This window comes from Macaca fascicularis, chromosome 7 (genome assembly GCF_037993035.2).
Source record: "Macaca fascicularis isolate 582-1 chromosome 7, T2T-MFA8v1.1".
NCBI lineage: Eukaryota > Metazoa > Chordata > Mammalia > Primates > Cercopithecidae > Macaca > Macaca fascicularis.
In genome coordinates this window covers 130,329,826-130,355,197 of record NC_088381.1, presented here as the reverse complement: position 1 = coordinate 130,355,197, position 25,372 = coordinate 130,329,826, and the positions used below count along the sequence as shown (strand labels likewise).

Here is a 25,372-nt window from a genome sequence, read left to right as displayed (position 1 = left end):
ACTGCCTTTTCTACCTTCTTCATGGTTATGATGCTAAAACGAGGTACTGTGATTGCTCACCTGATTTTTCATTCTTATGAAAATGCTTTCCTGTGTGGATAGTTGTTCAATTTGGTGTTCCTGTCGGGGGTGGGGGGGTGGGGCAGGGTAATAGCTAAGGGGTTCTATTCTGCCATCTTGCTCTGTCTCCTCCCATTTTAAAAATAATCTATTTTCTCTCTTTTGTTCATATTGGATAAATTCATTTGTCTTCATGTTCACTGATTTTATCTCTTGTCACTCCCATCCTACTATTAATCAAATTTTTAAATGATGTGGGTACTTTTCAGTTTGTAGTTTCCATTGGCTCTTTTTAATAATTTTATGACTTTCCCCCAATTTTTTATTCCTGAGTTTATTTCACGAGATTTTCTGATTACTTTTTAAAGCATTGTTTATGATGTCTTCTTTGACATCCTTGTCAGATAATTTCAACAAACAATTGAATCATCTCCTGGGTTTAGCTATGAGTAGTAATTTTCTTAACTGTATTCTAGACATTTTGGATATTGTGAGATCCTATTTTACCTTCTTGTCTTTAGTAGGCAGTCCTCATATGGAGGTGTAACACTAGGGCTAATTGGGTATTTTCAACTCTTAACCCACTGATACCATAGAAAAGGAGGGGGGAGACAAAGTGTGAATTACTCCCACCTCCTACCTTCATTGATCATGAATGGGAGCAGATTCTTACTCTTCCTGGGCCCCCAAAGGGTTTGGGGAGGAAAGCCTGATGTTGCCTACTCCCATTAACGGTTTTAAGTTTATCACTGCTGGGTGGCAGTGAAATCTCTGTTGATGAAATATCCCACCCCCATACTACCCTGGTTGGAGAACTGGAGCACATCCCTGTTTAGCCCAGCAATGTTGGAAGATAAACTTCCTCCTTGGGCTCACCACCACCACCTGGCAGGGGAATCAGAGTACTGCCTGTTTCTGCTAGACTAAATGATGGACAGGAATATTAACTTCCCACTTTGCCACCCTGAAACCTGTGGAGGTAGGGGTGAATTTTTTTCATTTTGTTTGACTGAAGTTAGGTAGATACTAAAGGTTTATTATCATTGGACCACCCTTTTGCCAGTCCATTGGCTGGAAGAAAGACTTTACTGGAAGCCTTTTTTTTTTTTTTTTTTTTTAACTATGCCTGTTGGCTTTCAGGGTTGGAGACTTCTGCAGTGTTCTGTCCACAGATACATGGATGACAATAAAGAAACTGAAAGACTCATTGCGTTGTTTCTCAAGTCTCCAGATCTCTGGGCTGTCCAACTTTTTCCCCGCCTTTCAGAGTCCTTTCCTTGACGTTACGTCATGTCTAGGGTGTTTGAGTTGTACCAACTTATTTTTTATAAAGCCACCAAAGCAATTCAATGGAACAATACAGTGAAAATTCAACCATTTTCAACAAATGGTTTTTGAATAACTGAATACACATGAAAACAAAACAATCTCAACCTCTATGTTTCACCGTACACAAATTTTTGTTTGAGAAAAATCACAGAACTAAAAATAAAAGCTAGTATGTATAGCTTATAGAAGAAACCAGGGGACTATCCTTGTGCCTGGGGTTAGGAAACATTTCTCAGGCAGAGTTCTGAAAGCAATTACCAGAGAAGAAAAAAAAAAAAAGTACGCTATGCTTAATCAAAATTTAAACTTCTGTTCATCAAAATACAACTTTAAGAATCTTAACAAATACTTATATGGAATATGTCTGAAAATATTTATATTCAGAATAAACAAATAATTCCTACAACTCAATAGGAAGACAGCCCAATTTTAATAACATAAAGGATTTGGATTTTCAATCCTCTTAAACAGTTGTGGGGAAAAAAAGATTTGGATAGATACATGACAGAGGATGATACCATAAGCATATGCAAACATACTTTACTAGTTTTCAGAAAATTTGATATCGAAGCCATAATGAGACATCATTCCAACTCCACTAGAATAGCTAAGATTAAAAAGGCCATCAGTATCAAACTTCAGTAAGATTAGAGAACAACTATGACCCTTATATATTAGTAGTAAGACAGTAAAATGGTAAAAGAAGTATGGAAAATAGTTTTGACAGTTGGTATAAAGTTAAATATACACCTATTCTACAATCCAACAATTTCACTCTAGGCATTTACGTAAGAAAAAAACATATCTGGGTAAAGACTTGTATAATAATGTTTATAGCCACTTTATTCATAGTAGCCATACAAGTAGAAACCATGTAAATATTTGTCAATAGTAAAATCAAATTTGTGTGTAATCAAACAATGGAATACTTCTCAATAGCAAAGGAATACACAAGGAAACATCTCATAGACATTATGCTAAAGGAAAAGTCAAACATAAAGACAACATCCTGTGTGATTTCATTTATATAAAACCCTAGGACAGGTACTGCTAATCGGTGGTGAAACAAATCAGAAAAGTGATTGCCTTTGGTGGGGAGAAAATAGGTGGGAAGAGTATGAAAGGATTTTTTGAGGTAATGGAAATGTTATATATTTTGGTGGAAGTATGAGTTACACAGGTATATGCCATTTTCAAAATTCCTAGATTTGTACACTTAAGGTGTGTACATTTCAATATAGGTTTTACTTTAAAAGAAAAAAACTGTGAACAAATATTGAGATTTAAAAAATTAAAATGCTAGGACAACGAGTTGGAAGTTCTTGTTTAAACTCGTGGAGGGAAGATTAGGGCAAAAGAATATGCTGCTAATTTTAATAATGGGAAAAAAATCAATCTAATACCCTCAAAAATTGTCCAGGGAGAAAATGTGAATATATCCAGAAGAGACACATGCTAAGAGAGACAAGTATTTGCAAAAGGATTTGTATAAAGATAGTCCGTCTTTTCCAACCTAGGGCACTCAGTTTGGTCATTCTGTTGCTAATGACGATCAAAGTTTGAAGGAGGAAAATTGATTGGACATTGAAGGTGGGTTTGTTCAACAAAAGAAGGAAGAGACCTGCCCCAGAAGCTTTTTCCTCCAGAGCCACTTTCAAATATGTTTCATGTGTTCATTTTCATTTGGACGTAGAAAAGTCAAATCTTGCTCATGGTCTGTTTATGCCAGACTTTTCTCTTTATTATATTGTGTAACAATAAAAGAATTTTTGCTTACACCTGCTTTTTTTTTTTTTTTTTTTTTTTTTTTTTTTTTTTTTTTTTGAGACGGGGTCTCGCTCTGTCGCCCAAGCTGGAGTGCAGTGGCCGGATCTCAGCTCACTGCAAGCTCCGCCTCCCGGGTTTACGCCACTCTCCTGCCTCAGCCTCCCGAGTAGCTGGGACTACAGGCGCCCGCCACCTCGCCCGGCTAGTTTTTTGTATTTTACAGTTTCTTGATTAGGTGAAATAATTTCCTAGATCAAAAGGCTGTTAAATGTTTCACTGGAATAATGAAGACATTATTGGACTATTCACTTTCTAAAGTAGGATAGATACTTCGCTATGATGCTACCTCATGCTTTGCGATGGGCTAGGTAACTTCCCAAAGAGCATTTTCGTTCTGGGATTCCGTAGCGTTTTTAAAGAATCTGTTTCTAATTATCATTTGTTATGATAAACAGCACCTTGACCTCTCCCTTACATATAATTCAGATTTTGTCAGTACTTTAGGACATCAGTGCGAAGATTCATTGTCATGCTGTCAGTTAAGAGTAAATATCATATTATAAAAGCTGTGGTAAATATTTCAAGGATGGTCTATTAGTCGTATTAGTCGTTGGACTTACATTAGTCGTTACAGTTATATACATTTCCCTCTAGTTCAAGACAAAAATTGAATTTTTATACATAATAACTATGAAATTGTGGTACATGGAACACCATCTTATCCTCTAACCTATTGGCAAAATTTGCCTTCTAGATGTGCTACTAGCAAGTTAAAGAGAAGTATGGCCTGTCTCTGAGGTTTTCCTGTTTGTCTTGTTTTGCATTTATTTGTTCCTGCATAGAACTAGATTTCATTAGTGGTAATAATACTGCATTAGATGATATTGAAGTTCAACTTTCCATCATATTCCCATTAACCATGGCAGTTGGAGTTAATTCCATGTTCTCATGAGGTATGCTGTTTTTACAAATATAAGCTTAATTTGAACTATTATAACATTGCTAACATTATAATACTGCTAATAATTATAATGGAAACTGCTATATCCTCTTATAATTGTTACATTTTGGTTAGCATGCTGAACCACAATCACCTGCTAGATCATGAATAATAAAATATTAGATTGTATGTATAGCTATGATTTTACCTTTGAGAGAAGCAATTTTGTAATATATGAAGTTTATTTGAATGTGTACTTCAGCAGCAATGTACAATGGGCTTTAAATGCCATTATCTCTAGGACCTTCAGGAATGTTGTAAATTCTAGAGCATTCTCAAATACAATATTTTTAATATACAAAAATAAACTTATGATAGAGCATCCTTTCTCAGAGGGATCTAAACTAGAGGAACTGATTTCATATCAAAACTGCGGTCTGGCCCTAAGACTTTGCTTTAGAAAGTGCTGGAGGCTGTGAAAGAAAGACGTGAAAAACAGGCTTCACTAAGTTCTAAAACTGACATTCCCTTCACCTGCCAGGAGCATCAACTTCTCCCTCTGGTGACTTTGGTTTTCAGCATGAATAAAGGCAGTGGTTTTTCTTGTCAGTAATAGAAAAACACTTTATAGGAGTTCTTCCTCTTAGATATTTTGTTTTGAATGCTACAAAATTGTCTATTCCAGGTTTCAGGCATAAAAGTAGCTGCTAGAGGAAATTACCAGCATAAAGTTTTGTTTCCTGTGTAGCAAATTCATATTCCTATCCATTTATATTTAAACTTGTGATACAATAGTCAACTGGTAATTGTTTAAATAATTGTAAGCACCTAGACTTTTTTAGTTATAATGCACTTAAATGTACAATAACTATGGCAATGATACAAGCTAAGTACAGTAGAAATGAAATAAGATTAACTTTATTTACAATCACTTCAAAGCTCCAAGTAGAATTAGAATGATGGATTAAAAACACTCTATTGACTTTATCAGCTTTCTTTGACATTGTAGAACAGATTTCTGAGCTCTTAAAGGGCAGGCCTACCTAATGGGAGTGGTTCACTACCAAAGAGGACCTCAGGAAAACAAGAAAAAAAGCTTCCTCAGAGCTATTGTTCCCCTGAAGAAGCCTAGAAAATAACCCAAGCTTCCTTTATGGGGGGCAAAAAGAAGACATCCTGTCTGTGAAAATAGTGTATGGTCTTAACATGACTTCCCAATCGAGTCAACAAACGCTCCTTGAATGCTGCTATTCTATGTTATGCACAATGCCAAAATCTGACCCCAAATTTAAATAAGCCTCAACTGTTGGCCTCAAAGATTTCAGTCAATTAAGAGAGGTGAAACCTTTAGAACTAACTATAAAATAAAAGTGGTGACTATGTTTGAAAAAGCAAAAACGTGTGTTTATGGTATCCCAAATTACCTCATCAGTTCTCATTTATTTAAAGGCTTTTTCCTTCATCATATGGTTTTTAGGTTAACTGGAGAATTATAAGCTGTGCTAGAGAAAAAAAATTTAAGACATAGTTACACAAAACTAGCAGCATCTCATTTGCCAATAACAAACCCAGGTAATTTTAGTCCCTGATAAATTATGCAAAAGGAAATTGATAGAAAGTAGTATGAAGCAAAGATGTGAATAATGCAAAGTAGCTCAAGGAGATGAAAATGGAACAGGTTATTCATATTTCAAATGGGAATGCTAGCAATGATGGCTTTGGGCTCTTGCCATTTCCTTTAGAGCTAGAGATTACAAGATGGTTTTAAGTACCAGAAGTATAAATTACTTGTATACAGATTTCTCCTTTTCATCCTATATTGGATAAAAGTAAAACTAAGCCAACTGAAAGTGGGTGTTTTAGAATCTCAGACTCTCTTTTATCTTTTATCTGGTCTTGTCATGGTTGACTGTTCTAGCCACATTCTTTCAAACTGTTGATTGGGGCAGCTTCTCTAGACCCTTCTTCTGAAGTCTGATATGACTTTAATTTTTTATTTTTTATTAAATTGATTTATCAGGAGCCATCCTAAATTAAGCATAAGAATGGAATGCTACATAAATTAAATTCTAGAATTCTTAATGGACACCCGGAAGAACGCCATTTGGAATAATTAATCAAAAGTAGAATTTCCTATAATCCATTTTATAAATGAATTATGAAGAGGACTTATGCTGGTTTTGTTTCAACTGTGACTTGAAACACATTTATTCCCTTGGATGATTCAGGGTTGCTGTTCAAGTCAGAAATTTTAAAAGTGTAAACATTCTGACAAACTTTAAGATAAAAGTCATTGAATCTTACAAGATACTTTGTCCATAATGTACAACATATCTTGTCCATTATGTACAAAATAATTATCCATAATACATAGATAACTGACTCCAAATTCAACATTGCTTTGCATATGTCAGCAAGTGTTATCTTTTCATTTATGAAAAAATAGAGAGGCTTTTAAAAAAGTAATTACAAGAAAAACCTAATAGATCTGTTCCTATATTGGGTTATCTAGTGTCCTCTCAAAATTCATGGTCACTGGAACATCAGAATGTGAACTTACTTGGAAATAGGGGTTTTGCAGATGTAATTAGCTAGCATGAGGTCATATTGACTTAGGGTGGGCCCTTAATCCAATGACTGGTGTCCTTATAATAGAAGAGGACAGAGGAAAATGTCATGTGAAGATGTAGGCAAAGACTAGAGCACCCAGCAGAAACTAGAGAAGATGCCTCCATCAGATTCTCCCTCAGAGCCTCTAGAAGGAACCAACCCTGCTGATACCTTGATTTTGAACTTCTAGCCTCCAAAAAGGTAAAATAATAAAATTAGCTTATTCTAAGCCACCCAGTTTTTCCATAGTAATTGTTATGGCAGCCATAGAAAATGAATAAGGTTCCCAATTATTTTTATTAACCCAAATTCCCCAAATCTCATTAATATCTGGGTAGGTAAATGGTCATGCAATAACTCAAATTTAACTGGATCTTGCTCATACTTTCTGATGCAAGATGCCCAGGACCTTTGAAAATATGTTAAATGTTTCAAATATTTCAAAATATTTCAATATTTGAGGCCCTTCTCGAAATTAAGTGTTTTGGGGTATCCCCAGGGAGAATTTCCAGGTATTCACAAACAAGTCTGTTTCTAGCAGACTTGCCATGACTCTTGTGGGTGCCACCTTCTGCCTGGTACTGTCACTGAAAAACTAAAGAATACGTGATGCTACATATTCAAGGGTATCTGTGACAAAAACAGATGTCAGCCTTTCAAGCCTTTCTGTGTCTCAATGGAGATAAAGGGGTCCTAAACCATTACGGAATTTATTGAAACAGCCCTTTCAATGTTTAATTATGCCCTTCTCTCTCCCTACAAAGTAGGCAAAAGGCTATAAAGGAAACAGAGAAAATTCAAATCCTATCCATGACACTGAACCTATCACTGCCCTCTCCAGCAATTAAAAAATCAAACCTGCGTCAGCTTATCTTTCTCTCTTGGGATGAGTTTCCTTAAGTTTTAAATCTCCTTGCAAATGGACCTTGGTCAGTCCACCTGCCAGTTCAGCTATATGTGAATTCTAGCAGTGAATGAGACGAAATCCTCACAATATGTTTGGGTGACTTCAGGGTAAATTTAACTTTTTCTTTCCTCAAAAGAAAGGGTGTGTGTGTGTGTGTGTGTGTGTGTGTGTGTGTGTGTGTGTGTGTGTGGTTTTTGTTCTTTAGAATACTGTGTTATTTTCCATATTTTCTCCTAAATCTCCTGAGATTCTCTAGAGGATCTGATATAATCCTCCAGTTTTCCATACCTGTCTTTGTTTGTGCAGGGAGGGGAAAAAAGCTGATCAAAGAGGAAAAATATACATCTGTTCTGGGGCTTTGGGTGGGGAGTAGCAGCCACTATTCTCAAAGCAAATATTGCCCCAGCTACAAGCTCAGGTGCTGAGCATCCCTCATTCACATCAGCTGCTCCACTGCTAGTCCACAACTAAACCTGGGCACTGTGATGACTAAGCAGGAAAATATCTCCTGCATAATAGTCTTCCTGAGTTGTTTGCTTATTATGTAGCACCTGACATGGTGGAAAAAATACTAAAACTATCACATTTTGGTACCGATCAAGTACTGTACACTTTTAACAACTCAATGTTAGCATTGTAGCAGTAGGGAAGAGTGGCCTATGTGTGGTTACAGTGCATACATAAGGGACAGGACTAAAAGCTTCAGTGTACACTGGAGGAAGCTCCAAGGCTTGAACTCTGCTTTTACATTCCCTACAAGATTTGTCTCTGATTCTTTGTCTACTTTAAACCTCAGGCTCAGTGTAATAACTGCCATCATGTGCATTTGTTGTAGTCCTAGGTCTCTCCAGGGCTTGAGTCTAATTTTTTCCTAATGAGCCTACCTAGTTCTTCTAGAAGTTCATGGCACAGGGGCTCTCCTTGTCCACACCCGAAAATGAAGCCCGCTTGAAAGATTTTGAGACATGCATTTCACTTCTGCCATTATCCTCATCTCTTCATCTGCTCTCACTCTCCTGTTTTTACTTTTTTTCTGTAAACCTGAATTTTCACTTTCTCTCTAGCACCTTGGAATCATGTAGAAGAACTACTTGACTCTGTTTTCCTTTTTCTCCAGGACATGCTGTGCTGTGTAGCTCCTCCAAGCTCCACATCGTGCAAACAGGCAGCAATGTCATGCACAACATTTAGGCTTGGCCATGGTTCCTAAGGCCCTGGTCCCTGAAAATTATGAGATGGAGAAAATTTAGGAAAAATGGTAAATCAGAAATGAGCAAAATAAGAATTTGGAGAAATGAGAACACTTTATAATGCACTGTTTCCTAATGACTTAGATTTGTTCTCTTTTGTCTTGCTAATCAGGTAGACAAATCTCAAATGTAGGAGATCAAAGGGAGTAAGGCATATTTAATAGTATCTTATTCCTTGGCCACACACTGGTTTTCCATATGGTCAGGCATCCAATAGCTCAATACAGGATATAATTAATTTCTCTTAGGCAAGCAGATGATAGCATTTAGATAATTACTCTTCACAACTATTTTTGTAATTTACTTTCTAAGAACTGCCTAAAGAGAGCAGTTTATTGAACTAATGGAATAAACAATGAAAGGCAGTGAGGGTCAAAGCAAGGATTAATATTCTACTGAAATATGCCTGGTGCATAAACCGAAATACAAGATTCTTTCTTCCTACTTGTTGAGCAAGGGTGGTTGACCTTGTCATATCACTATAGAAGTTATCCCATCCCAACTGAATTCAATTATTTTATTTCTTGTGGTCTGCCTGTTGGGTTCTGCTACTTCTGTGGCCAATACTGTATGTCAATCCATTGTTGGACATTAACCTTGGCAAATGAAATGAGAAAAGACTTAGGAGACTTGGATTCTACTATATATCTCTCTGTGGTGGCTCTGTACTAGGCCAACTTAAGCTTAAGTATGTTCTCTAGATCATACTTTCTTGCATAAATCTGGTTTTGCGTAGGCCATGGAAGATTCTTTGTACAGTATTTGAAAGACAGAAATGAAGCAACTCTGAAGTCTTGTGCAGGGCACCAATCTGGCTCATGTGCAAGTGTATATGCAACCACATGTCAAAGGCACTGACTTCTGAAGATCCATAGTATTGAGGCTGAATATGTTCAGAGACAGATACAAGTTCCAGTTTGTCCTTATAGGTTTCAGTTGACCTATGAGTCTTGGTCCATCTTTGTAGGTTCAAGAAGGTCCTTGCTCTCACCTATATCCAGTTTTCCTTCCTGACTGCCAGTCTGGCTGACCAGTCAGAATCAAAGTAGACAACAGAAACAACAGCTTGTGTAGATGCTTCAGTAGCTCCCAAAATCACATACAGTGGAAACACTATACTAAACTGCACATTCTCTATAATTTGTAGCAGTTCTGCTTCTATGATATAACCTTGATTTGTATATTACCTAGTTAGGTAAGTGTAGATAGGCCTTAATTTCTAGGGTAAGGGTATACAATAGCTTTTTATTCTTCTCAATTCCTTTGTGAGGATCAATAAACAAATTTCATATTGAAATTTTTTAAGGATTGGAAACATACAGATAAAAATGTGTCTGTGAACAGACATATGTATATACATTTTTATGTACAAATTGGCATAGTTAGGGAGCTTGGCTTTATCTAGGAATAAATATAATTACCACTTTAATTGAAGCTCTTAAAGGCTCAAGTATACTATAAGACTTCTAAACAAGTGCCCTGAGTAATTTCCTTGACATAAGTAAATAATATTGCAGATTATTAAGAAAGATAATGGAAAACTCTGATGATATTTAGAAATACAAAAGATTATTCAGTTGAGAGAAGGCTATTTTTTTCTTTTGAAATCAAATTTTGCTCTGTGACCTAATTACATTCAAGTTTTGATGACATTAAAAGACAGTGATTCTTTCTGAGTTCTTCTTTCAGGACTTCCTGAAAGACAATCAAGATCCAAAGCTTTTCTCATCTCTCACCTATCCTGAATGGAGGAAATAACATCTTTGCACTTGCTTAAAAAACATGATGGGCACATATAGAAGGCGCTTTTCACATGGGATGTGATTTATACTGAGTAATGCTTGCTGGTGAAATGAATAATGACTCAATCAGATCATGGGCTGATCATATTGATCTTACCTGCCTTCTGACAAGTTTTCTTCTCCATTCCCAGACAGAAACTTCACCATTTTTCTTTTCTTTTTCTTAAAAATTTGTTTTAGTGTACCTTGGGTGTAACCCAAGTGTACCTGGTCTAGTGTACCTGGTGTTTGGACAGAGACTATAGACAAATGAATAAACTGGTGCTGTGATTAACAAAATAGGCAGAAGGTTAAGAGAAGCTGGTAATAGCAATGTATTTTTTATGTAATTACAACTATTAAGATTGATTAGTGTCTTCTGTTTGATAATACTGAGATCAGAGGCCAAACCACACAACATTGTAGACCATATGAGCTGAAGAATTTGAGTATGAATCAAGAGTATTTTGGACTCAGATAACTTTTAAGAGATAAAGATTATTCAAAATGCCAGTTCCTCAGATTCTAACTACTTAGAGAGTGAGAGAAAAAGTCAGGGTCATAGAAGACTTTAGTTATCCCTTAAATTAAATGCATAGGCAGATCTGCTTCTGATCAACTGCATTAGGTTATTAACTGGGAAAAGAATTGTGTGTTAATAAAGTCAAGGCAAGAATCTTCATTTTAAATGTATACTCTGTAATGTGTATGCTGTTATGTAAGAGATGTTTGTGATGGACAATGGGTTATGAAATTAAGTTGCAATGTACATATAACCCAAGAGTTTTATGTAATGGCATATTATTTAAAGACTGTTCTTAAGGACTAAGTGGTACTTCAACTACTTAGGAGCTTTGTGTGTGTGTGTATACATATATACATATATGTATATGTATAAAAACATATATACATGTATATGTATAATATAACCTGAAACTCTGGTCAGCTTTTTAAATAAGACTGATTAGGAAAAAAACCCAAAATTTTGTCTTGATGACCTAGTGTGGTTGTAAATGTTTGTATTTGCATGTTGATGTGTATTTCCTCAAGCAGAAGTAAGACCAAGATCATGGAATATTTCATAGTTCTCAAGATTGTACTTATAGCCTGTTAATATTAAGCAGCCACAATTTCCCCCTCTTAACTATGATAATGAACGTGTGACTCCATTGAGATATTTGAGCTGAGTGATATAATGAAATGTCTTCAATTTCAGGTCCTTCATGTGGGGGCAAAGAAGTCACTTGAGCAGTAAGAAAACTCTTCAGAGCAGAAGGTCAGTGTTGTTCACTCAAAGGTCATATCATTTAGTATAATTGATCTTAAATAGCTTGTATTTTAACAGACAATGGTCAGAAACAGGGACTAACTGAGCAGAACAGACAAAATGTAGATGAGAGGAAAGAGGCTTGGCCAGCCCCTAGAAGTTCCAACTGGCTCCTGTTCCAGCTCCAACCATTGTCTGACAGCAGCTTCATGAGACACCATGAGCCAGAGCTACCCAGTTTAGTCTCTTTGAAATGTCTTATCCCTGAAATTATGAGATAGTAACATGATTGTTGATGTTTTAAACCACTAGGTCTAGGGGTGATTTGTTACACAGCAGTAAACAACCAGAATAGTCATAAAGAAATCAAATAATGGTAATGAAGGAATCAAATACTTTTATTTGTTGCTCACTAAAATGAAAAAGTAATAACAGCACATTTAATTAAGAGAATATCAATTTTGTTATGCCTATCTTAAATTAGACATGGTAATTATCCAATATTTTTTATTTTTCACAAATTGCCAACTAGAAATACTGTGGGCTTTCCCTTCTCTGTTTTAATCTAAAAGTTATAAATCTTTATTGGCACCTTGGTATAAATATGCAAACCATGGGAGATATGTATATATGTATTTTTAAGTATATTTTATTTTTTTGAGTAGTTTTTGGTTCACAGAAAAATTAAAAGGTACAGAGACTTCCCATGTACTCTCTGGCCACCCCTCTTCCCCAGTGTATAACTTCCTTTATTATCATCATACTATTCACTCCCCCCGGCATAGTGGTGCATTCATTACAGTCAGTGGACCTACATTGACACATCATTATCACCCAAAGTCCCTAGTTTACACGAGGGTTCACTCTTGGCGTTACACATTCTGTGGATTTGGACAAATGTGTAATGTTATGTATCCACCATTACAGTATCATACAGAGTAGTTTAACTGTCCTAAAAGTCCTCTATGTTCTGCCTATTCATCCCTTCTTACTCTATAGCCCCTGGCAACCACTGATTTTTCTACTGTCTCAATGGTTTTGCCTTTTCCAGAACATCATATGGTTGGAATAATAAAGCATGTTGCCTTTTCAGGTGGCTTTTACTTAGTAAGATACATTTAATATTCCTCCATGTCTTTCTATGGTTTGATAGTTCATTTTTTTAGCAATAAATAATATTCCATTGTTTGGATGTATCAGCTTATTCATTCACCCAGTAAAAGACTTCTTGGTTGTTTCCAAGTTTTGGCAATTATGAATAAAGCTGCTTATAGCTTTCTTTGTGATTAGTTGACCAAAATTTTCAACTTTTTTGGGTAAATACCAAGGAACACTATTGCTGAATCATGTGATAAGATGTTTAGTTATGTTTACTTTTGTAGGAACTCTCAAACTGTCTTTCATTGTGGCTGTACTATTTTGTATTCCCACAAGTGGTGGATAAGAGTTCCTGTTGTTCCACATTGTCACCAGAATTTAGTATTTTTAATGTTCTGCATTTTGGTCATTTTTTAATAACTTTTAAGTTCAGAGGTGGATGTGTAGGTTTGTTACATAGGTAAACTTGCATCATGGGGGTTTGTTGTACAGATTATTTCATCACCCAGCTATTAAGCCTAGTACCCATTAGTTATTTTTTCTGATCTTCTCCCTCCTTCCACCCTCCATCCTCTGATAAGCCTAAGTGTGTGTTGTTCTTCTCCATATGTCCATGTGTTCTCATCATTTAGCTCTCACTAATAAATGAGAACACGTGGTATTTGGTTTTCTGTTTCTGCATTAGTTTACTACAGATAAAAGACTCCAGCTCCATCCATGTCCCTGAAAAGGACATGATCTCATTCTTTTTTATGGCTGCATAATATTCTATTGTGTATATGTACCACATTTTCTTTATCCAGTCTATCATTGATGGGCATATAGGTTGATTCCATGTCTTTGCTGTTGTGAATAGTACTGCAATGAACATGTGTGCATGTGTCTTTATGATAGAATGATTTATATTCCTTTGGGTATATATCCAGTAATGAGATTGCTCAGTTGAATGATATTTCTGTCTTTAGATCTTGGAGGAATTGCCACACTGTCTTCCACAATGGTTGAACTAATGTACATCCCCACCAATGGTGTATGAGTGCTCCTTTTTCTCAACTACCTTCCCTATATCTATTATTTTTTGTAGTAGCCATTCTGATTGGTTTGAGATAGTATCTCATTTTGATTTCCATTTTTCTAATAATCAGTGGTGTTGAGCTTTTTTTCATATGATTGTTGGCCTCATGTATGTCATCTTCTGAAAAGTGTCTGTTCATGTCTTTTAAAAGCGTTTTTGGTTTTTCTCTCCTAAATTAATTTCAGTTCTTTACAGAAACTGGATATTAGACCTTTGTCAGATGCATAGTTTGCAAAAATTTTCTCACATTTTGTAGGATATCTGTTGATACTTTCTCTTGGTGTGTAGAAGCTCTGAAGTTTAGTTAGGTCGCATGTATCAATTTTTGCTTTTGTTGCAATTGCTTTTGGCATCTTCTTCATGAAATCTTTGCCTATGTCCTGAATGGTATTATCTAAGTTGTCTTTCAGGGTTTTTACAGTTAAGTCCTTAATCTATCTTGAGTTGATTTTTGTATATGGTATAAGGAAGGAGTCCAGTGTCAATCTTCTGCATATGGTTAGTCAGTTATCTCCACACCATTAATCGAATAGGGAATGCTTTCCCCATTGCTTGTTTTTGCAGATCAGATAGTTGTTAGGTGTGTGGCCATATTTCTGGGTTCTTTATTCTGTTCCATTGGTTTGTGTGTCTGTTATTGTACCATACTATTTTGGTTACTGTAGCTCTGTAGTATAGTTTGAAGTTGGGTAGTGTGACGCCTCCAGCTTTTTTCTTTTTGCTCAGGATTGCCTTGGCTATTCAGACTCATTTTTGGTTCCTATGAATTTTCAAATAGTTTTTTTTTTTCTAGTTTTATGAAGAGTCCCAATGATAGTTTAATGGGAATAGCATCAAATCTATACATTGCTTTGGGCAGTATGGCCATTTTAACAAGATCAACTCTTCATATCCATGAGCATGGAATGTTTTTCCATTTGTTCGTGTCATCTCTGATTTCTTTGAGCAGTGGTCTGTAGTTCTCCTTGTAGACATCTTTCACTTCCAAGTTAGCTGTATTCCTAGGTATTTTTTTTTGTAGCAATTATGAATTATGAATGGGAGTTTGGACCCTGACTTGGCTGTTGTCAGTGTATAGAAATGCTAGTGATTTTTCCACATTGATTTTTGTATCCTGAGACTTTGCTAAAGTCATTTATCAGCTTAAGAAACTTTTGGGCTGGAACTATGTATGGGGTTTTCTAGATACAGGATCATGTTGTCTGCAAAAAGGGATAGTTTAATTTCTTCTCTTTTTATTTGGATCCCTTTTATTTCTTCCTCTTGCCTGATTGCCCTGGACAGAACTTCTAATACTATGTTAATAGGAGTGGTGAGAGAAGACATCCTTGTCTTGTGTTGGTTTTAAGGCAGAATGCTTCCAGCTTTTGCCCATTCAGTATGATGTTGGCTGTAGGTTTGTCGTAGATGACTCTTATTATTTTGAGGTGTGTTCCTTCGATTTGTAGTTATTGAGAGTTTTTAACAGGAAGGGATGTTGAATTTTCTCAAAAGCTTTTTCTGCCCCTATTGAGATAATCATGTGGTTTCTGTCTTTAGCGCTTTCTATGTGATACATCACATTGATTGATTTGCGTATATGGAACCAACTTTGCATCCCAGGGATAAAGCCTACTTGATCATGGTGGATAAGCTTTTTGATGTGCTGCTGAATTTGTTTTTCAGTATTTTGTTGAAGATTTTTGCATTGATGTTCATCAAGGATATTGGCCTGAAGTTTTCTTGTTTTGTTGTATCTCTGCCAGGTTTTGGTATCAAGATGATGCTGGCCTCATAGAATGAGTTAGAAAGAAGTCCCTCCTCCTCAATTTTTTTGGAATAGTTTTAGAAGGAATGATACGAGCTCTTCTTTGTACATCTGGTAGAATTCAGCTGTGAATCTGTCTGCTCCTGGGCTTCTTTTGGTTGATAGACTATTTATTACTGCCTCTATTTCAGAGCTCATTATTGGTCTGTTCCAGGATTCAATTTCTTCATGGTTCAGTCTTGGGATGGTGGAGTATTTAGGAATTTATCCTAATTGTCTGGATTTTCTAGTTGTGTGCATAGCAGCATTCATAGTATTCTCTGATGGTCGTTTATGTTCCTGTGGGTTCAGTGGTAATATCCCCTTTGTTTCCACTTGTGTTTATTTTAATATTCTGTTTATTAGTCTATCAGTCTATTTTATTAATTTTTTTCAAAAAACCAAAAGCAGCTCCTATATTTGTGAGTCTTTTGAATGGTTTTTTATTGTCTCTATCTCCTTCAGTTCAGCTCTGATTTTGGTTATTTCTTGTCTTCTGCTAGCTTTGGGTTTTCTTTTTTGTTGTTGTTTTTTCTTTTTGCTCTTGGATCTCAAGTTCTTTTAGTTGTGATTTTAGGTTGTTTCTAACATTTTTATGGGGGCATTTAGTGCTATAAATTTCCCCCTTAATACTACCTTAGCTGGGTTCCAGAGATTCATGTATGTTATGTCTTTGTTCTCATTAGTTTCAAAGAACTTCTTGATTTCTACCTGAATTTCATTATTTATCCAAAAGTCATTCAGAAAGTTTATTCAATTTCCATGAAACTGTATGGTTCAGAGCAATTTTCTTAGCCTTCCATTTTAATTTGATTGCACTGTGGTCTGAGGGACTGCCTCAGTCCCTCAGTTTTCAGGTTTTTTTTTTTTGCTTTTTTTTTTTCAGGGACTGCCTCAGTCTCTCAGTTTTCAGTTTCAGTTCTTTTGCATTTGCTGAAGAGTGTTTTACTTCCAATTGTGTTGTTGATTTTAGAGTATGTGCCATGTGGTGATGAGAAGAATGTATATTCTGTTGGTTTTGGTGGAGAGTTCTGTAAATATCTATCAGGTCCCTTTGATCCAGTGCTGAGTTCAGGTCCTGAATATCTTTAATTTTCTGTCTCAATGATATGTCTAATATTGCCAGTGGGGTGTTAAAGTCTCTCAGTATTATTGTGTGGTAGTCTAAGATTCTTTGAAGGTCTCTAAGAGCTTGCCTTAGGAATCTGGGTGCCCCTGTGTTGGGTGCACATATATTTAAAATAATTATACCTTCTTGTTGAATTGAACCCTTTACCATTATGTAATGCCCTTCTTTGTCTTTCTTTATCTTTATTGGTTTGAAGTCTGTTTTGTCAGATAGTAGGATCACAACCTCTGCTGCTTTCTCTTTTCCATTTGCTTGGTAGATTTTTCTCCATTCCTTTATTTTGAACCTATGTGTGTCACTGCATGTGAGATGGGTCTCTTCAAGAGACAATACCATTGGGTCTTGGTTCTGTATCCAGCTTGCCACTCTGTGTCTTTTAAATGGGGCATTTAGCCCATTTACATTTAAGGTTAGTTTTGATATGTGTGAATTTGATCCTGTCAACATGATACTGGAGGGTTATTTTGAGGACTTGTTAATGTGGTTGCTTCATAGTGTCACTGGTCTGTGTACTTCAGAGTGTTTTTGTAGTGGCTAGTAATGGTCTTTCCTTTCCATATTCAGTGCCTCTTTCAGGAGCTAATGTAAGGCAGGTCTGGTGGTAACAAATATTCTCAGCATCTGCTTGTCTGAAAAGGATCCTATTTTTCTTTTGCTCATGAAGCTTAGTTTGGTTGGATATGAAATTCTGGGTTGGAATGTTTTCAAGAATGTTGATTACTTGCCCCCATCTCTTCTGGCTTGTAGTGTTTCCACTGAGAGGTCTGCTGTTAGTCTGATGGACTTCCCATTTTAGGTGACCTGCCCTTTCTCTCTAGCTTCCTTTAACATTTTTTCTTTCATTTTGACTTTGGAGAATCTGATGATTATGTCTTGGGGATGATCTTGTGGAGTGTCTTACTGGGGTTCTCCACAACATATAAATGTTGGCCTATGTAGGTTGGAAATTCTCATGAATGATACATAGGATATATTTTAGTGCACTTCTTTCTTTAGAAATTTAGAAGATTGTGATGAAATGTATTTTAAAAATATTGACAAGTAGGATCCTAATAGAAATGTCCTGAATTTCAAGTATATCGAAACTGAAATTGTGGAAAGTGAGAAATAGGCACACAAAAGTGACTTTTACGAAGACTTTTACAAACAAGAAAGCTAAGGTTACAAAAGGATTGATGGGTGATAACTAATAATAGTTTATAATATGTGAAAAAAAATCAACAACCCTCAGTAGCTTCAAAGCTTCATATCTATCTATCCATTTCCCCAGAGGAAAATAAGGAGATAGATCAGATGGGTTCTCAGAAATAAAGAGATAAAAAGAGATGCAAGTCTGGAAGGATTGTGAGGTGGCCACATTCTCCCTGGGAAAATAGAAAGTATGGACTTCTAAGCCAAAATGAACAGTGACCATGCTTCCTAAAATGTATCTGCCCCATTTTGAAATGGTCAAATAGCAGGTGATGTTGGTTCATCTTCCTGAGAGACAAATGGGAAGAGGCAAAAGAGAATTCCTGATGTGGCATTATTTTAGCAGGAACTATAAGACTCACTGTGTTGGATGTAACTGACAGTGTCAGCAGGAGTAGGGAGAATTTACAGTATTGGAATGGGGTTGAGCAAGAGGTCCACAGAACTAGGGTAAATATGATGTTTTTGAGGTTAATATAAAGAAAGGGGAAGGAGGAGAATTTCTGAAAACCTTCATACTTTCATTGACTGCCATTGAACAGAAAAGTCACTTGCAGTAAGGTGAAAGTGAAGAGGCCCTTGAGCTGTAGCAGTGAATAGAAATGTTACCTTAAAAGAAGACAAAGACAACAACACAACAAAGAAAAAATATTATTAAAGAGGAAGAAGAAAACAGGTAATTGCAGGGGAGGGATAGTAATTACAATCCTTGATAATTTTACTGGTTTAGGAAAGTCCTCTACACTAACACAGAGAGAAAATGAGCATTTTTTTCTCCTTTCTTAACTGAGCTTAGAGGAATGAACAAAAAGCCCATGGCAAATACACAGGGGAAAGCTTGGGAAACCATCCACCCAGATTATAGGTCCTTTAATATTAATATTCATAACTGTCCTTTAGCAACCTGACTGAAAAACAGTTAGGGAACTGGTGTGTGTGTGTGTGTGCATGTGTGTGTCTTCCTTGATGGCTAGTTATTTTAGGTTTGCCGTATTTTTTTTATACTATTATTCTGTCATACCTATATATAGCAGTTTCTGTCCAGAGATTTTAAAATATTATACAAGTCATCTTATTTGTCTTCAATCCTTGGCAACCTGACTGAAAAACAGTTAGGGAACTGGTGTGTGTGTGTGTGTGCATGTGTGGGTCTTCCTTGATGGCTAGTTATTTTAGGTTTGCCGTATTTTTTTTATACTATTATTCTGTCATACCTATATATAGCAGTTTCTGTCCAGAGATTTTAAAATATTATACAAGTCATCTTATTTGTCTTCAATCCTTGGAATTTTATGTCAGTGCTACAGCTTCCTAGTCAGGTCCCATAATTGTAAAGATGTGTACTTGTATGCATTTACCCAAGGGGATTTTAGATTCTGATGATAAGAACTATCAGGGACTATTTTTAGAGAATGCAGCATTTCTAAAAATAAGAATTCCATTGAGTGAAGGCCTCTGCATTGCTGAAAGCAGTCTTTGGAGCAGAAACTCGATAATCTCTGAATGGAAAGGCCACGCAGTGACACGAGGACTGGCATTCTCTCCTGGGAGTTGGTAAGTGGAGCAGACAGCTTCAAAGTTAAAGGCAGATTCTGATCTATCTTTCTATACTGACGGCATAAGGAAGTGGGTCTATTACTTTTAGGATGGTGTCTAAAACTAGCTGTACATCATAATCATCTTCCAATTAGTAAGAAGGAAACCAGATTTGATGGAAAGTTTGGAGCTGAGTATCCAGGTTTTAACTCTTACCAACCTCCCCCAACTGCCCTTTTTAACAAAGGGACAGAGGTAGGAAAACATGAACCTTAGAGTTGTAACAAGGAACCTGAATTGCTAGAGAATAAGATGAAGGAGAAGAGGATGCATGGCAAATGAGGATAGAAAGGTAAGCAGACTATGTATGATGTGGTGAAAATTAGGAGTTTTATTCTGAGGCATAAGTTTCTGAAGAGTTTTCAGCCAAGAGGTTCTGGTCTACCCTTTGGAAGTATAGCAATTACAGTAGTCCTGAAGGACAACTAATAGACCCCCTGTCCAACCCATGAACATCCTTATGCTTCTTCCTACAAAATACACATGAACATCCACCTCCATCCCTTAAGTCCTTCTCTTGGCTCAGTAGGTTCAGTTCATAACATTAGTCTTCACTGACATCTTTGGAATTCCTTTCTCTCCCACATTTCATCCCTTGAATAAAAACTAATCTTTGAGCCTCAGCATGCACATTGGCTCCCTCTAATGTGGGCCAGATTGGGACTACGTTTTCCTTGGAGTCACCCACTGAATGGCAGAGTCTGAGGTCTCACCGCCTGTGCTGCTGCTGCCTACAGACCAGTTGTATGATTAGACCACAGTCTTCAGTGAGGAAACACATTTTTCCCCGTGGTATTTTTGGTCATATTTATGGAGTTTCTCAAGGGCAGTAGAAATTACTACCAAGCAAGCCTGACCTCTGTGGAGACAACTGAATTGTTGAAATTCATCACTAATCCACCAAGATTCCCCATATTGTGGTTAAACTTGACACAGAATTTTGAATTGAAATTTACAGGACATTTTCCAGAAGGTTTTACCTGGATAAGGCACACCTCAGTGTAATTCCTTTCTAGTGGCTCAGTACTACTAGATTGAAGGACTGCTGCATCTCATTTGGTGATGCTTTTTATTTCCTATTACTCCCAACTTCATACTTGAAGCACTGAGAATTACAAGTGAAGTATGTTGAAGAAGACTTCGGTTTCCTTTCATTTCTGTATTCAATTTAAAAAATTCTTTCATAAACCTAATGGATGTAGTTAACTCAATTAACATGGCTCAAATACACTGCTCAGACCCTGTAGAAATCAGATACAAGACCATGATTTTTTTTATTACATAGAATCTGACCAATGCAATCTTAAAATTATAGAAAAATTTAAGATATACAGAGTTATTGCAATAGTAAGAATATGTGAAAAAATTTACAGCACAAACCTGGTGAAGAAAGAAGGCATCCATGATTTTTTAATGTTGGTATCAGATTGTTGACCAATCAGATTGTTGACCACTAGTTAAGTCTTGTAACAAGTTTTGTAAAGAGCTTGGTTATCACATTGCTGTTATGTTACAGGTCCTGGTAGAGCTTCAGTGCTTGTTGTCCTAGTATTAACTGAAGGTAAAATGAAATATACAGATGTATGTACTACAGTTCATAAGACAAAAGTGGTGTGGAGTTTTTAACATCAAACAACTTTTGTATTTGGAGAAAAATCATCCTAAAATGTGGTTGTGCTTCAGATATTGCAATGGCCATAGAAATAACTGGTATAGTCAATAATACTGGGGTTCCTGATGCTATGACCTCAGAAACAAAACTTGAGACAAGATCTAACTGGCCATTCATTTTAGCCAACAGAGTGAACTGATGAGTAAGTCTAATGAAGCTTCCATGGGAGTATTAAAAAGCAGTTTCACCATGTCACAGGCTTCACATACTTGTAATTTCTGTTGGGTTACATCAACATATTTGGATACTTAGCAAAAGATTCTTGCTGTTTGGCACTTAAAATGTACATTTCTCGTATGTTTTCTACTAGGAATTTTATAGTTTCGGATAGTAAAGCTTCTTGACTTTGGTCTTGGGAATTATTTCTGGATATGACACAAAAAGCACAGGCAACAAAAGTAAAACAGGCAAGTGTGACTATATGTATGTAAAAAGCTTCTACACAGCAAAGGAAATAATCAAAAGAGTAAAACAATAACTGATAAAATGGTGGAATGAGGGTTAATATTCAAAAAATATAAGAAACTCCTATAACTAAATGGAAAAAAAACCCCAAATAACTCATTTTAAAAATGGGCAGAGGACCTGAATAGACATTTCTACAAAGAAGACGTAACAATGGACAATAGATATATGAAAAGGTGCTCAACATCACTAATCATCAAAAAATGTAAATCAAAACTGTGACGTGATGTCACCAATCAGGATGGCTATTATAAAAAACAAAGACAAGAATTGGAGAGGATGTGGAAAAATCATAACACTTGCACATTGTTTCTGGGAATATAAAGTGGTATAGCCACCATGGAAAACAGTACAGAGATTTGTCAAAAAATACAAATAAAACTAACATATGATCCAATAATTCCACTTTGGAGTATACATCCAAAGAAATTGAAATTATGGTCTTGAAGCAATAGCTGCACTCCCGTGTTCATTGCATCGTTATTCACAATTGTCAGAATGTGGAAACAACCCAAACATCCATTGATAAATAAATAAAGAAAATATGGTCCAGCTGTGCTGGCTCATGCTTGTAATCCCAGCACTTTGGAAGCCCAAGGCAGGAGAATGCTTGAGGCCAGGAGTTCAAGACTTGCCTGGGCAACATAGTGAGCCCTCTTCTCTACAGAAAATAAAATAAAAACTATTGGCTGGGCATGGTGGCATGCACTCCTAATTTCTTGGGAGACTGAGGCAATAGGATCACTTAAAACCAAGAGATTGAGGTTGCAATGACCTATGATCATACCACCACAATACTCCAGCCTGGATGACAGAGCAAGACCCTGTCTCTCTCTTGAAAAAGAAGGAAAAAAAAACGAAACATGATATATACTGGTTTGGGTCATAATGCCTAGAGACACACACCTAAACACCATAATCCCTGAAGTCTAAAATCACAGAATAGTCGCATCATGTTAGGTGGAGTTATTATCTTGTTACTTTCTTTATTTGGAATAAATATCGTTTAAAGACACATATATGGGTGCCAAGTTGATAAGGAATAGACTATGAACCTCTCTCCAAATACAAGGGCAGTGATGTGGTTTGGCTGTGTCCCCCACCCAAATCTCATCTCAAATTCCCACATATTGGGGGAGGAACACGGTGGAAGGTGGTTGAATCTCTCTTCTCTTGTCTGCCGCCATGTGAGACATGCCTTTCACCTTCCACCGTGATTGTGAGGCCTCCCCAGCCACGTGGAACTGTAAGTCCACTAAACTGCTTTCTTTTGTAAATTGCCCCGTCTCAGGTTTGTCTTTATCAGTAATGTGAAAATGGACTAATACAGTAAATGGGTACCAGTAGAGAGGGGCACTGCTGAAAAGACACCCAAAAATGTGGAAGTGACTTTGGCACTGGGTAACAGGCAGATGTTAGAACAGTTTGGAGGGTTCAGAAGAAGAGAGGAAAATGTGGGAGAGTTTAGAACTCTCTAGAGATTTATTGAATGGCTTTGACCAAAATGCTGATAATGTAGTACTAGATGGAAGGATTGCTGCATCTTGTTTGGAGATGCTTTTAATTTCCGATTACTCCCCACTTCATACTTAATGCACGGAGAATTACTTCAGTTTCTTTTCATTTCTGTGTTCAATGAAATTCAGGCTGAGGGGGTCTCAGATGGAGATGAGGAACTTGTTGGGAACTGGAGCAAAGGTGACTCTTAGATTTTAGCAAAGAAACGAGGCATTTTGCCCCTGCCCTGGAGATTTGTGGAACTTTGAACTTGAGAGAGATGATTTAGGGTATCTGGCAGAAGAAATTTTTGAGAAAGCATTTGAGAGATAACTTGAGTACTGTTAAAGGCATTCACTTTTAAAAGGGAAACAGATCTTAAAAGTTTGGAAAATTTGCAGTTTGACAATGTGATAGAAAAGAAAATCCCTTTTTCTGAGGAGAAATTCAAGCCACCTGTAGAAATTTGCATCAGTAACAAAGAGCCAAGTGTTAATCACCAAGACAATGGGGAAAATGTCTCTAAGGCATGCATAGACCTCTGTGGCAGCCTCTTTAAGGGTTTAGGAGGAAAACGGTTTTGTAGGCTGGGCCCAGGGTCCCTTTGCTGTGTGGAGTCTAGGGACTTGATGCCCTGTGTCCCAGCTGCTCCAGCCATGACTAAAAGGGGACAAGGTACAGCTCAGGCTGTTGCTTCAGATGGTAGAAGCCCCAAAACTTGGCAGCTTCCACGTGGGGTTGAGCCCGTGGGTACACAGAAGTCAAGAATTGAGGTTTGGGAACCTCTGCCTAGATTTCAGAGGATATATAGAAAGGTCTGGATGCCCAGGCAGAAGTTTGCTGCAGGGGTGGGGGCCTCATGCAGAACCTCTGCTAGGGCAGTGCAGAAGGGAAATGTGGGTTGGAGCCTCCAGAGTCCCTACTGGGGTATCACCTAGTGGAGCTGTGACAAGAAGGCCACAGTCCTACAGCCCCCAGAATGGTAGATCCACTGGCAGCTTGCACCTTGTGCCTGGAAAAGCCACACAACACTCAAGGCTAGCCTATGAAAACAACCAGAAGTGGGGGCTATACCCTGCAAAGTCACAGGGGTAGAGCTGCCCAAGGCCATGGGAGCCCACCTCTTGCATCAGCATGACCTGGATGTGAGACATGGAGTCAAAGGAGATAATTTTGGAGTTTTAAGATTTGACTGCCCCACTGGATTTTGGACTTGCATTAAACCTGTAGCCCCTTTGGGCCAATTTCTCCCTTTTGGAATGGCTGTATTTACCCAATGCCTGTACCCCCATTGTATCTAGGAAGTAACTAACTTGCTTTTGATTTTACAGGCTCAGAGGTGGAAGGACTTGCCTCAGATGAGACTTTGGACTGTGAACTTTTGGGTTGATGCTGGAATGAATTAAGACTTTGGGGGACTGTTGGGAAGGCACGATTGGTTTTGAAATGTGAAAGTAACATGAGATTTGGGAGGGACCAGGGGCAGAATGATGTGGTTTGGCTCTATCCCCACTCACATTCCCACACAATGTTGGAGGGACCCAGTGGGAGGTGGTTGAATCATGGGGGTGGGTCCTTCTCATGCTGTTCTTGTGATAGTGAATGAGTCTCATGAAATCTGATGGTTTTATACAGGGGAGTTTCCATGCACAAGCTCTCTTGTCTGCTGCCATGCGATACATGTCTTTCACCTTCCATCATGATTGTGAGTCCTCGCCTGCCACATGGAACTGTAAGTCCATTAAACCTCTTTCTTTTGCCAATTGCCAAGTCTCGGGTTATCTTTATCAGCAGTGTGAAAACAGACTAATACACACAGTGAGTATTTTAAAGACTAAAGAAGTGAAAATGCAGGAAAAAGATACAACAAATCTCCTATGCCAAATTATTCAATTGTGTCCAACTTCTGCCCCTTCAAACATAGCAGCGTGCTTGCCTGCAAATGCCATCCT

General features: G+C 37.2%; 1 long non-coding RNA gene across 2 annotated transcripts in view; it reads right to left on the bottom strand.

Moving 5' to 3' along the window:
* LOC135971668 (uncharacterized) overlaps positions 1-25,372 on the bottom strand; it is a 58,890-nt gene that overhangs the window by 24,617 nt on the left and 8,901 nt on the right. The window contains exon 1 of one of the 2 annotated variants that reach the window (XR_010587920.1): positions 21,167-21,334. The exons of the other annotated variant lie outside the window; for it this stretch is intronic. This is a non-coding gene — a long non-coding RNA (uncharacterized lncRNA). Of the gene's footprint in view, positions 1-21,166; positions 21,335-25,372 lie in introns of those variants that run through there. 2 annotated transcript variants of the gene reach the window in all.